Source organism: Taudactylus pleione, unplaced genomic scaffold (genome assembly GCF_031769625.1).
Source record: "Taudactylus pleione unplaced genomic scaffold, aTauple2 ptg001314l, whole genome shotgun sequence".
Classification (NCBI taxonomy): Eukaryota; Metazoa; Chordata; class Amphibia; order Anura; family Myobatrachidae; genus Taudactylus; species Taudactylus pleione.
Genome location: NW_028285714.1, coordinates 9,348,807 through 9,360,000, shown reverse-complemented (window position 1 = coordinate 9,360,000; position 11,194 = coordinate 9,348,807).

Below are 11,194 nucleotides of genomic sequence, written 5' to 3'. Positions count from 1 at the left end.
TCTCTCTTGTTCTCTCTTTCTCTCCTTCCTCCCCTCTCTCTCTCTTTCCCTCTCTCTCCCTCTCTCCCTCTCCCTCTCTCTATCTTTCTCTCTCTTTATCTCTCTTTTTCTATCCCTCCCTCTTTCTCTCCCTCCCTCACTCTCTTCCTCCATCTCTCTCTTTCTCTCTCCCTCCCTCTCTCTCCTTCCCTCTCTCTTTCTCCCTCCCTCTCTCTTTCTCCCTCTCTCTTTCTCTCACTGTCTCATGTGTTTTCTGGGAAAATGAAATTTTTTTCCCCACAGTTCGAGAGACCATACCACCACCTGCCCAGCAGGATTAAGCCAGCACCAGCGAGAGTCTGTGTAAGTACAGTACTGTACACTACAGTACATTGTTCTCTCTCTCTTTTTATTTCTCTCTCTTTTTTTCTCTCTTTTTGTGTCTCTCTTTCTTTTCCTCTCTCGTGTGTTTTCATTAATTTTTTGACTTGTCAACATTTGTTTTTCTTTGACACACAGATGACTGCTTCGTAGTGGAGGTAGGCAGCAGCCCTGCCCCAATCTGTAAGTAAAGTAGTGTACATTACTTTGTTCTACCACTGTGTGCTTACTGTCTTTTGCTCTCTCTCCACGCATCTCCAACCTCTTTTCCTTACATGCTAATTCTTTCTGTCCTTGTGTTTTTCTTATTTTCCAGTACTGTACAGTACATTTTGGTGATCTGTCTTAAGGTGCATACATGCTAGATGATTTGGATGAACGCTAACAATATTGCTCAATGATACAGTTTAGTACATTATGCAGTGTTGTTCATATTGTCTAGTGTGTACTGTATGCAGTAAATCACCAAGGATGCATGTACGCGCTCCCCCAAGGCATCAACAATATCCGCAGAGGGCTGTACATGTAGGTCAATCTATGGATATTGTTAACCCTGCCACCCCCTTGTCTTTCTTCGCTGCCAGCATCAGCAAGTGTCCATAAAGTACACTTGACAATGCCGGCTTTGTGATGAACAAAATCGCCTCATATACTGTATACCTAGTCTAATACCCATGTCCCACACTGTACAGTAAGTGGATACTGTCAGTAAAGTGTAATAATACAGTAGTAATAGTACTGTCAGGCTGATTTTTGACATTTTTCCACATTGTTTTCAGGCAAAATTACTTTTTTTTACCCACAGTGCAAGGAACAGAAGGGCACCAGCCACCCATAGAGGGGTGGAAAAGGAGGCAGTCAATTTCGTGTAAGTACTGTACCGTACACTACTGTACATTGTCTTCTACTGTATCGCACTCCTTTATTTACTTTCACAGTGTCTCTCTCTCTCCCTCCTGTACTACAAAGACCCATCTCACTTGCTCCGGGCTCGCATGCGCACTGCCGAACAATCGACCCACTTGCGCGTGGATCTGAATCACGCCCTAATTCTTTCTGTACTGTACATGTGTAACAGGAAAATTCTGTTTTTTTCCCCCACAGTTCTGCAACAAGGAAAGCCGAAGGCCCAGCGCTGGCCCCCCACCGACCAGGAGGTAATTATTGGTTTTTGCCCGCGTAAGTACTGTACCTTACACTACTATACAGTACTGTACATTGTCTTCTACTGTATCACTCTCCTTTTTTGTGTATTTGTTTTGGTGTTATGGAGGTGTTATGTTTTCTATAATTGTTTTTTTCATATACACACAGTAAAGAAATTCAAGGAGGAGCAACAGGAGGCACAGCTTCTACCTGGCCTCACCATGCCACGTAAGTACAGTACTGTATCTGCTTTTTTTGCTTTCTCAGTCTGTCTCTCTTTCTCACTCTCTCCCTCTCTCACTCCCTTTCGCTATCTCTCTCTCTTTTTTATCTCTCTCTCTTTTTCTCTCTCTCCCTCTTTCTCTCTCTCTCTCTTAGATTTTTATCATGGTCAATAGTTAATTCCCTAAGGCCATCTGAACTCTTGTTTTCAAATTCTCCATAATGACATGTTTTTTTTCCCACAGTTGCTCCTGCAGCACCACCACCATCACCACCACTGCCAGCAGTCGGGCCCAGTGGGCTGAGTAGCCTGAGAAAGTACACACTACTGTACATTGTTCTCTCTCTCTCTCTTTCTTTCTCTTTCTTTCTTTCCCTCTATCTCTCTCTCTCTCTCCCTCTCTCTTTCTCTCTCTTGTTCTCTCTTTCTTTCTCTCCTTCCCCCCTCTCTCTCTCTTTCCTTCTCTCTCCCTCTCCCTCTCTCTAGCATTCTCTCTCTCTCTTTCTCTCTCTTTTTCTCTCCCTCCCTCTTTCTCTCCCTCTCTCTCTTCCTCCCTCTCTCTCTCCCTCCCTCTCTCTCCTTCCCTCTCTCTTTCTCCCTCCCTCTCTCTTTCTCCCTCTCTCTTTCTCTCACTGTCTCGTGTGTTTTCAGGGAAAATTACATGTTTTAATCCCCACAGTTCGAGAGACCATACCCCCACCTGCCCAGCAGGATGAAGCCAGCCCCAGCGAGAGTCTGCATAAGTACAGTACTGTACACTACAGTACATTGTTCTCTCTCTCTTTTTCTTTCTCTCTCTTTTATTCTCTCTTTTTGTCTCTCTTTCTTTCTCCCTCTCTCTTTCTCCCTTTCTCTATTTCTCTCTCTCACTCTTTTTATACAGTACTGTATGTCCTCATGTACAGTATTTGTCCACATACTGTACTGTACCTGACTGTGGCTGTATTTCCTTACCATTCTGTCCACTGTACAGTACCTATGCTGCTGTGGATGCTGTCACTGTATGGCCTGTGTACTGTACTCAGTCTGTAATCTCTCACTTTGCATTTCCTTTCTCTTCTTGGTTAGATTTTTTATCATGGTCAATAGCTAATTCCCTAAGGCCATCGGAACTCTTGTTTTCAAATTCTCCTTAATGACAACATGTTTTTTTTCACTGCAGTTGCCCCTGCAGCACCACCACCATCACCACCACCGCCAGCAGCTGGGCCCAGTGGGCTGAGTAGCCTGAGTAAGTACACACTACTGTACATTGTTCTCTCTCTCTCTTTCTCTCTCTCTTTCACCCTCCCTCTTTCTTTCTCTCTCTCCCTCTTTCTCTTTCTTTCTCTCTTTTTCTCTCTCTTTCACTCTTTTTTATACAGTACTGTATGTCCTCATGTACAGTATTTGTCCACATGTCTAACACTTACTGTACTGTACCTGACTGTGGCTGTATTTCCTTACCATACCATCCACAGTACAGTACCTATGCTGCTGTGGACGCTGTCCCTGTAGGGCCTGTGTACTGTACTCATTAATCTTTCAATTTGCATTTCCTTTCTCTTCTTGGTTAGATTTTTATCATGGTCAATAGCTAATTCCCTAAGGCCATCTGAATTCTTGTTTTCAAATTCTCCTTAATGACGACATGTTTTTTCCCCCACAGTTGCCCCTGCAGCACCACCACCCTTGTGTGCATCTATATGTTGGTAAAACCATCAGGCAATATCGTGAGCGCATGGATCTACATAGGTCAGTGATCCGTCTTGCCCTCTCTGGTAAGGAAAATGATCAGCCAGTGGCCTATAAAATTATAGACCACATCCCTGACACTAAGCTAGGTGGGGATAGGTCCACCCTTCCTTTGCAGTCTGAAGCCCATTGGATTTTCCATCTTAATATGGTACAGCCACATGGGCTAAATGAAACCCTTTCACTCACATGCTTTAATTAGTCCTTGTTTATACATTTTTATTGAGCATATTGATTATATGTTTAATCTTGAACTTCTATTTATATATTTGCTCTTTAGCTGCTAGTCATGCATTATTTGTATTTATTGTTTTTGTTATGTGTTTTGATCATCGTGTAACTTATGGTGAAGGTCTCACTGTGAGCTATTATTTACAGTGTCTCTCTATGCTGTTTATTCTATTTCTGAGTAGGGCACCCAAATTATATTCTCCAAGGAAGAGTGCCAAGCCTGCTGCTGTCTATCTATATATATATATATATATATATATATAACCTTTAAAGAAAGGGGTGCACTCACCAGTCTTCTAAAAAAGTCCTTTATTCCAACATTTGAAAGTAAATACAGGATCAACGTTTCGGTCCCAACCTTGACATGAGAGAACAAGCTTCACATGCAACGTTTCAGATGATTTATTTCATCTTTCATCAAGGCATGTGTGTGTATATATATATATATATAAATACATGTATTATAAACCACACACAGGGATAGCGGCTCGGATAGGATAGATGACTCTCACAGACACTGCACTGGTCTGGTGGCTGACAAGGCTTTATATTGTATTATATAGATTACAATTGTATCACAAAAATGGGTGGAACCTAATTCCTAATGTTTCTGTTGTTTTAGAAGAAATCAGAAAAAGAGACTGTACAAAGCTCAGGGCAGGCTGCGGAGGTAAGTGTCCTTCATCCAGTCAGCATGTCAGCAACCACAAAGCCAAGTGCAATAAAATGCTGACAGTAACATTGTAATCATGTGGAATTAGGGTTAGGCATATTAGGGATAACTTTATCCTAAAAAATCAACATCATGACTATCATCATTGACAATGTGGACATTCTGGCAGTATCACATGATGTCACTGCCGACATGTCACCTGCTGACATTTGAAACATGTTGATATTGTGAACATGCCGACATATACCCAAGCTGTCCCTAGTAACAGGCTTGTTGCTGTGCAGGATATTATATATATTAGAGAAGTATCACACCCATCTCTGGGGTAGTGTTTCCCTGCTAAGTGCAGTTATGTTATGTACAAATGGAGGGGACATGGTCAATGTATGTATAAAAGTCATTTATTACATGCATTTCAGTATGTATCAATACACTAGGCTACTATCCATTTTTCAAAATATTCAAAAAGGGATTATTAGAACATCATGTGATAACAGCAGCATGCCACATAGCATACAGAATGTAAGTAGGGCTGGCCATACAGATGAGGGGTATGAATATAGTACTAAAAGCAGAGGCATATCTATAATGGGTGCAGGGTGTGCAGTGTACAGGGGCCACTGGGTCCTAAACCACACACCCTGCACCCCATCCTTCAATACTCATCTTTCCGTAGTCCCACGTTGGCGGCAGCAGTTATGTACAAATCACCGTTCCATTTTCCCACCGTTTTATGCATAAGCAGAAGGAAAATCACTGGGATAAGTGGCTGCCACACCATTTCCCTAATGATCTGCGCATGTGCAGTAGACTTTGGCACAGCGCTAGAGTATAGTAGTGCCCAGAGTCTACTGCTGCACTCAGTATGCTGCCGGCCGCTGGGTAGAGAGGAGGGGCCCTTGGAGAGAAACTGCACATGGGCCCCCCTACTATCTTATTATGCCCCTGACTAAAATGTTCTGGTAAGGAAGTAAAATTATAGAAAAATGCTGAGTGAGGGGAGAGGTGTGGAAGTGCCTCCCAATAGTCCTGATCAGGGCTGCCAAGAGATCATCCAGACTTTGTGCTTGGGGGTAACTGGCCATGCCCATCAGGGGGCCTCTGATGGTGGTGGAATGTACTAAGGGCCGTGGCTGCTCCATCATATGAGTGCACCGGGCAATGGACCCCAACCAAATCATTTCCCAAGAGTGAAGGGCCAGTAACTATCTATGGCATCGGCTCTTATCTCCAGTCCTCAAGTTCCCCAAACAGGTCACAGTTTCAGGATTTTTGACAATTGCTATCCCAGAAAAATAGATGAACTCATTGGTGCATGATTGAAGAAATCCAGAAAACATGAGCTGTGGTTAGTTCAGGACTGGAGTTGAGAACCCCTGGAATGAGGGATTATATCAGCAGATTTAGCACTATATCTGTCATGTATTATAGACTGATATGTGTCTACATTATTGTGTAGCAGTTATACAATTGTTGTGTATATAACAAGATAGTGAATAGCTTATCTGAGTGTTATGATCACTAATGCAGCAATGTTTATAAGCCATGTCCTTGTCCTGCATTGTATTGTACTGTAAGTCACTGATTTCTTCTCTTGTGGCTCCATATAAATAAAGGATGATTATAATAATAACTGGGTCTTTCTGCCATTGAAGGTCTTACCACACAGACTGTATAACCTGGCTCCTACAGTGCAGGTCACTGTGAGGAAGGGCAAGAAAGGATTTGGGATGTCTACCACCAGGAACAAGGATAACTTTCTGGAGATTCTGACAGTAGCTAAGGATGGACCTATTGACCAAAGTGGTCTAAAAAAAGGTAATATAAATATTCATATGTGTAAGATAACAGTATTATCTAAAGTCAGATATATGTGCTGCCAGAAAAGTAATTGTATTAGTAGAATATAAAGGAGTAACTAATGCACTTACATGACAATGCAAATATATCCCATACTGTAAGCTCTCACGAGCAGGGCCCTCTTCCCTCATGGGCTATTTCTTCCCTCACTGTGGGGACTATTCATCATACCTAAATATTCTCTGGAGGTAATTAGGATTAGTACTGGCATGGAGTTCTACCTAATTTACCGGAGGATTCATTATTCCTCCTCTCCATCACTATCTATTCCGAAAAGATGTAATTTTTGCGATGACAGCTTTTCGGGAAATAGATAGTTTTCCCTCACTACTAGGGATGAGCGGGTTCGGTTCCCTGAGAACCGAACCCACCCGAACTTCGGGGATCCGGGGCGATCCGAGCCCAAGCTCGGATCTCCCTGTCTGCCCCGGATCCCTCTCCCGAGGCAAAACCTCGAGATCTGCTGTCGGATCTCGAGGTTTTGCCTCGAGCGGCCATTTAAAAAAAAATGCCTTTGCCTTTAATGGACAAAGTGCTGATTGGCTGACAGAGCCGTCTGTCACGGCTCTCAGCCAATCAGCATTATGGTGCTCATTTGCATGTAGCACGGACTCGTGAGATCCGTGCTACATGCATCTGTGTGATTGACAGTGACACAGAGCCAGGTGGGTCAGTGAGACCCGTCTGTGCTGCTGTGTATTTCAATGACACAGATGCACGCATGGACCAGGAGATCCGTGCTACTTGAATCTGTGTCATTGACACAGAGCACTGACGGGTCCGTGAGACCCGTCTGTGCTGCTGTGGTAAAAAAAAAAAAAAAAAAACCTGTGTAAAAAAAGAAAAAAATGGCGTGCCCCCCCCCAAAAAAGAGCAACCAGCCCTGGGCATTAGTGACCCAGTGCTGGGTGTGCTTAAATACAGGGGACAAACGACGTAGGGGTCCCCTATACTTAAGCACAACCAGCACCGGGCTAGTCAGAACCAGCGCTGGTTGCCAAAATACGGGGGACAAATGATGTAGGGGTCCCCCGTATTCTGCGCAACCAGCTCTGGGCTCTGATCCGGTCCTGGTTCTGGAAATACAGGGGAAAAAAATTTGTAGGGTTCCCCTGAATGTTCCAGAACCAGCACTGGACTTTTTCTAGCGGGGGGCTGATGCCACAGCCAGGGGAGCCCTTTCACCGGGCCCCCCAGCCGCGGCATCAGCCCTGACCACTAGTCAGCCCAGGCCAGGGATCCCTGGAGAGCTGGGGACCCCCCCAATAAAGGGGTCACCCTCTCCAGGGCACCCCAGGCCCAGGCTGATAGCCCGGGGCTATCCCCGCCACCCCTGGTGGCGGTGGGTGGCGGGTTGATTGTGTGGTGTGGTGTAAATAAAGAATATCAAACATTGTCTTTACAAGTAGAACTGCAAGTCCCAGCAAGCCTGCCCCGCATGCTGGTACTTGGAGAACCACAAGTACCAGCATGCAGGGCATTAAGGGCCCACTAGTACCTGTAGTTCACCTGTAAAAAAATGTTTAAAAAAAACACAGGACACACACACCGTGACAGTATAAGTTTATTAAACATACACACACACACACACACACATGTACACATACTCACCTATGTAACCTGTAGCATCGGTCCACTTGTCCGGTAAAGTATCCATAGGGGACCTGTGAAAAAAAACATACTCACCATCTCCTATGCGAGGTTCTGTCCTCTTCGTTCCAAAGTAGGCATCCCCGGACTTGGCAAAAAAATAAACGAAAATGCGATCCACGAACTTAGTACCGTTCTATAGAACGGTACTTCCCGAATTTTGGCAACCAGTGCTGGTTCTGACTAGCCCGGTGCTGGTTGTGCTTAAGTACAGGGGACCCCTACGTCATTTGTCCCCTGTATTTAAGCACACCCAGCACTGGGTTACTAATGCCCGGGGCTGGTTGCTCTTTTTTGGGGGGGTGCACGCCATTTTTTTCTTTTTTTACACAGGTTTTTTTTTTTTTTTTACCACAGCAGCACAGACGGGTCTCACGGACCTGTCATTGCTCTGTGCCAATCACACAGATGCATGTAGCACGGATCTCCCGGGTTCGTGCTACATGCAAATGGGCACCATAACGCTGATTGGCTTCCTGTCTGCCACTGCAGTGCCACTCCTAGATGGGCCACGTGTTTGTGCCGCCCACTTGTGTCACTTAGCATAGTCATCCAGCTACCTCGGTGCAACCTTTTGGCCTAAAAACAATATTGTGAGGTGTGAGGTGTTCAGAATAGAGTGGAAATGAGTGGAAATTAATGTTATTGGGGTTATTAATAGCGTAGGAACAAAAAAAGGCCCATTTTATGTGATTTTAGCATTTTTTTTTATTTTTTAAGAAAAAATCCAGATCCAAAACACAAAACCCAGAACCCAAAACACGGAAGGGTGGTTTTGGCAAAACCAATCCAGATCCAAAACACGAAGAAAGATCCAGATCCAAAACCAAAACACAAAACACGAAAAGTGGCCGGTGCACACCCCTAATATATATATATATATATATATATATATATGTATATATATATATATATATATATATATATATATATATATTGTGACACAGTTAGGTTAGGGGGTCCCTCTCCTGGGTAGAGGACTCCTTCCTTACACACACACACAGCAGCAGGGAAGCAGCACACCAGTCTGGATGCAAGTACAAGCTGGTCGGCGCCAGTCTTTATTGTACAATGTCAGAAATAACATAAAGAAAACATAAACAAAAATCCTATCCCTGTCGGGGCACTAACTTCACAGGTAGTTCCCTCACTACCAGAACCTGGCAGGGCCTAATGCCCTCACCAGCAACAAAAGCACAGCACAACACTTACAGTTTAGGTTTTTAAGTGTCTCTGAGCAAACTCCCTGTCTGCTCTCCCTGGTGAGACCATCAGCCCTCAACACACTAGGCTTATATTGGCCACTCTCAGGTGGAAACCCAAACAACCTGTTACAAGGCTGCGAGAACCAAAACCTGGAGTGGCCATGGGTGGAGCCCTCCCTCTCCTCTCACCCACAACCGCCAGGTCCCAAACCGGCTTTTCAAAAAGCCAAAACTCAAGCCTGCTACACTGCAGACTTTCTCCTGGGGATTTTAAACACATAGGACAGGAATCTGGGATAAATGTCCCTGCCACAGACCACTTTACCAGTGATCCTATCACATATCCCCCCCCTTTATTTCGACCTATGGGGTGGAACAACTGAAGCCCCCAAACAATTAACGCATGACAATGCATCTGCTTTAAACACCAGGCCCCCTGGCCTGTGTTCCATTGAAAATTTAAAAGTTTGTAACGCCAAGAACCATCTCGTAATTCTCGCATTACTTTCCTTATTTTCGGACATCCACTTCAAAGGGCATGGTCAGTGATCAATTTGAACTTTCTACCAACCAAGTAGTACCTGAGAGCCTCTAATGCCCACTTTATGGCAAACGCCTCCTTCTCCACTGTGGCACCGGGTAGGCATCGAAATTTGAAACACTGTTCAACTTTCGGAAGTCATTGCAGAACCGCACACTCCCGTCGGGCTTTGGAATCAACACAATGGGACTTGACCATTCACTATGTGATACTTCAATAACCCCTAACTCTAGCATATTTTTAATTTCTTTCGACACCGATGCTCTTGGTGCTTCTGGTAGCCTATAGGGCTTTAGATTAACTTTAACCCCTGGGTCAGTGATGATGTCATGTTTAACGACCGAGGTTTTCCCAGGTACGTCAGAGAACAGCATCCTATTTCTAACCAGAAACTCCTTGACCTCTCGTTGTTGAATTGCCGACAGGGTTTTTGCCACTGTTACTTTGGGAACTAAGGGCCCTGGACTTACTGGAGGGGCTCGGACGGCCGACAGTACCGTTCTATCTTTCCAGGGCTTTAACAGATTTATATGGTATATCTGTTCCGGCTTTCTTTTCCCCGGCTGGTAAACTTTGTAATTGACCTGTCCCACTCTTTCTAAGATTTCAAAGGGCCCTTGCCATTTAGCCAAAAGTTTATTTTCCACAGTGGGAACCAACACTAACACTCTGTCCCCAGGAGCAAAGCTGCGTAACCGAGCATTGTGGTTGAATACCCTCTGCTGTGCCTGTTGAGCCTGTTTCAGGTGCTCTCTCACTATCGGCACCTCTATAATAGGCAATGGAACTATTGGTCCCTTAAAACGTGGTCTGGGAGCATGATACTGACACTCAGGGCAGGATGCGCAAAAGTCAAATACCTCTTTATGAAGCCCGGGCCAGAAAAACCTCTGCATTATCTCTACCCCTAGATGACCTGCCGTTATACGACCATGGGCCAGATCCAACACTGTTCTTCTGTAGGCTTTGGGAACTATTAGTTGTTCCACAACATCTTCCCCCTTCTTAGTCACCTGATATAACCAATCCTGACACATTGCCATGTGGGGATAGGACAAAGGACTATCAGGGTCTATGGGTTTACCATCAACTACTTTTACATTCTCCCTGGCTTTTACCAAAGTAGGGTCATTCAACTGCTCCACGGCAAAGACCTCTCTTCTGACCTCTAAATCAGGCAGATGATCCACTGGCCCAACAACACTTTCCACCTCAATGGGAGGCACATCAGTTGGTGGGCCACCATCACGCTCCGCATTCTCTAGTTCGCCAACCATAGTAGGAAAAGGGAATAACTCTGACTCAGAAGAAACTCCCTCCTCCACTATATCGACAACCTTCTCAAGTGGACCGGTGTTGTTCACTTCTGGAACAAAACGGCTTTCCCACAATTTCCAGAAGTGAACAAAGTCTCTCCCCAATATTGCATCATACACCAGACCAGGCACCAAACCCACAGAAACTATAGCAGAGCCACATGGTGTCTCGATGTTCACCTCGGCAGTAACATAATATCGATTACCCCCATGTATGCTGGTCACATCAACAGTTTTCCCCTTATGCCTCAAGGG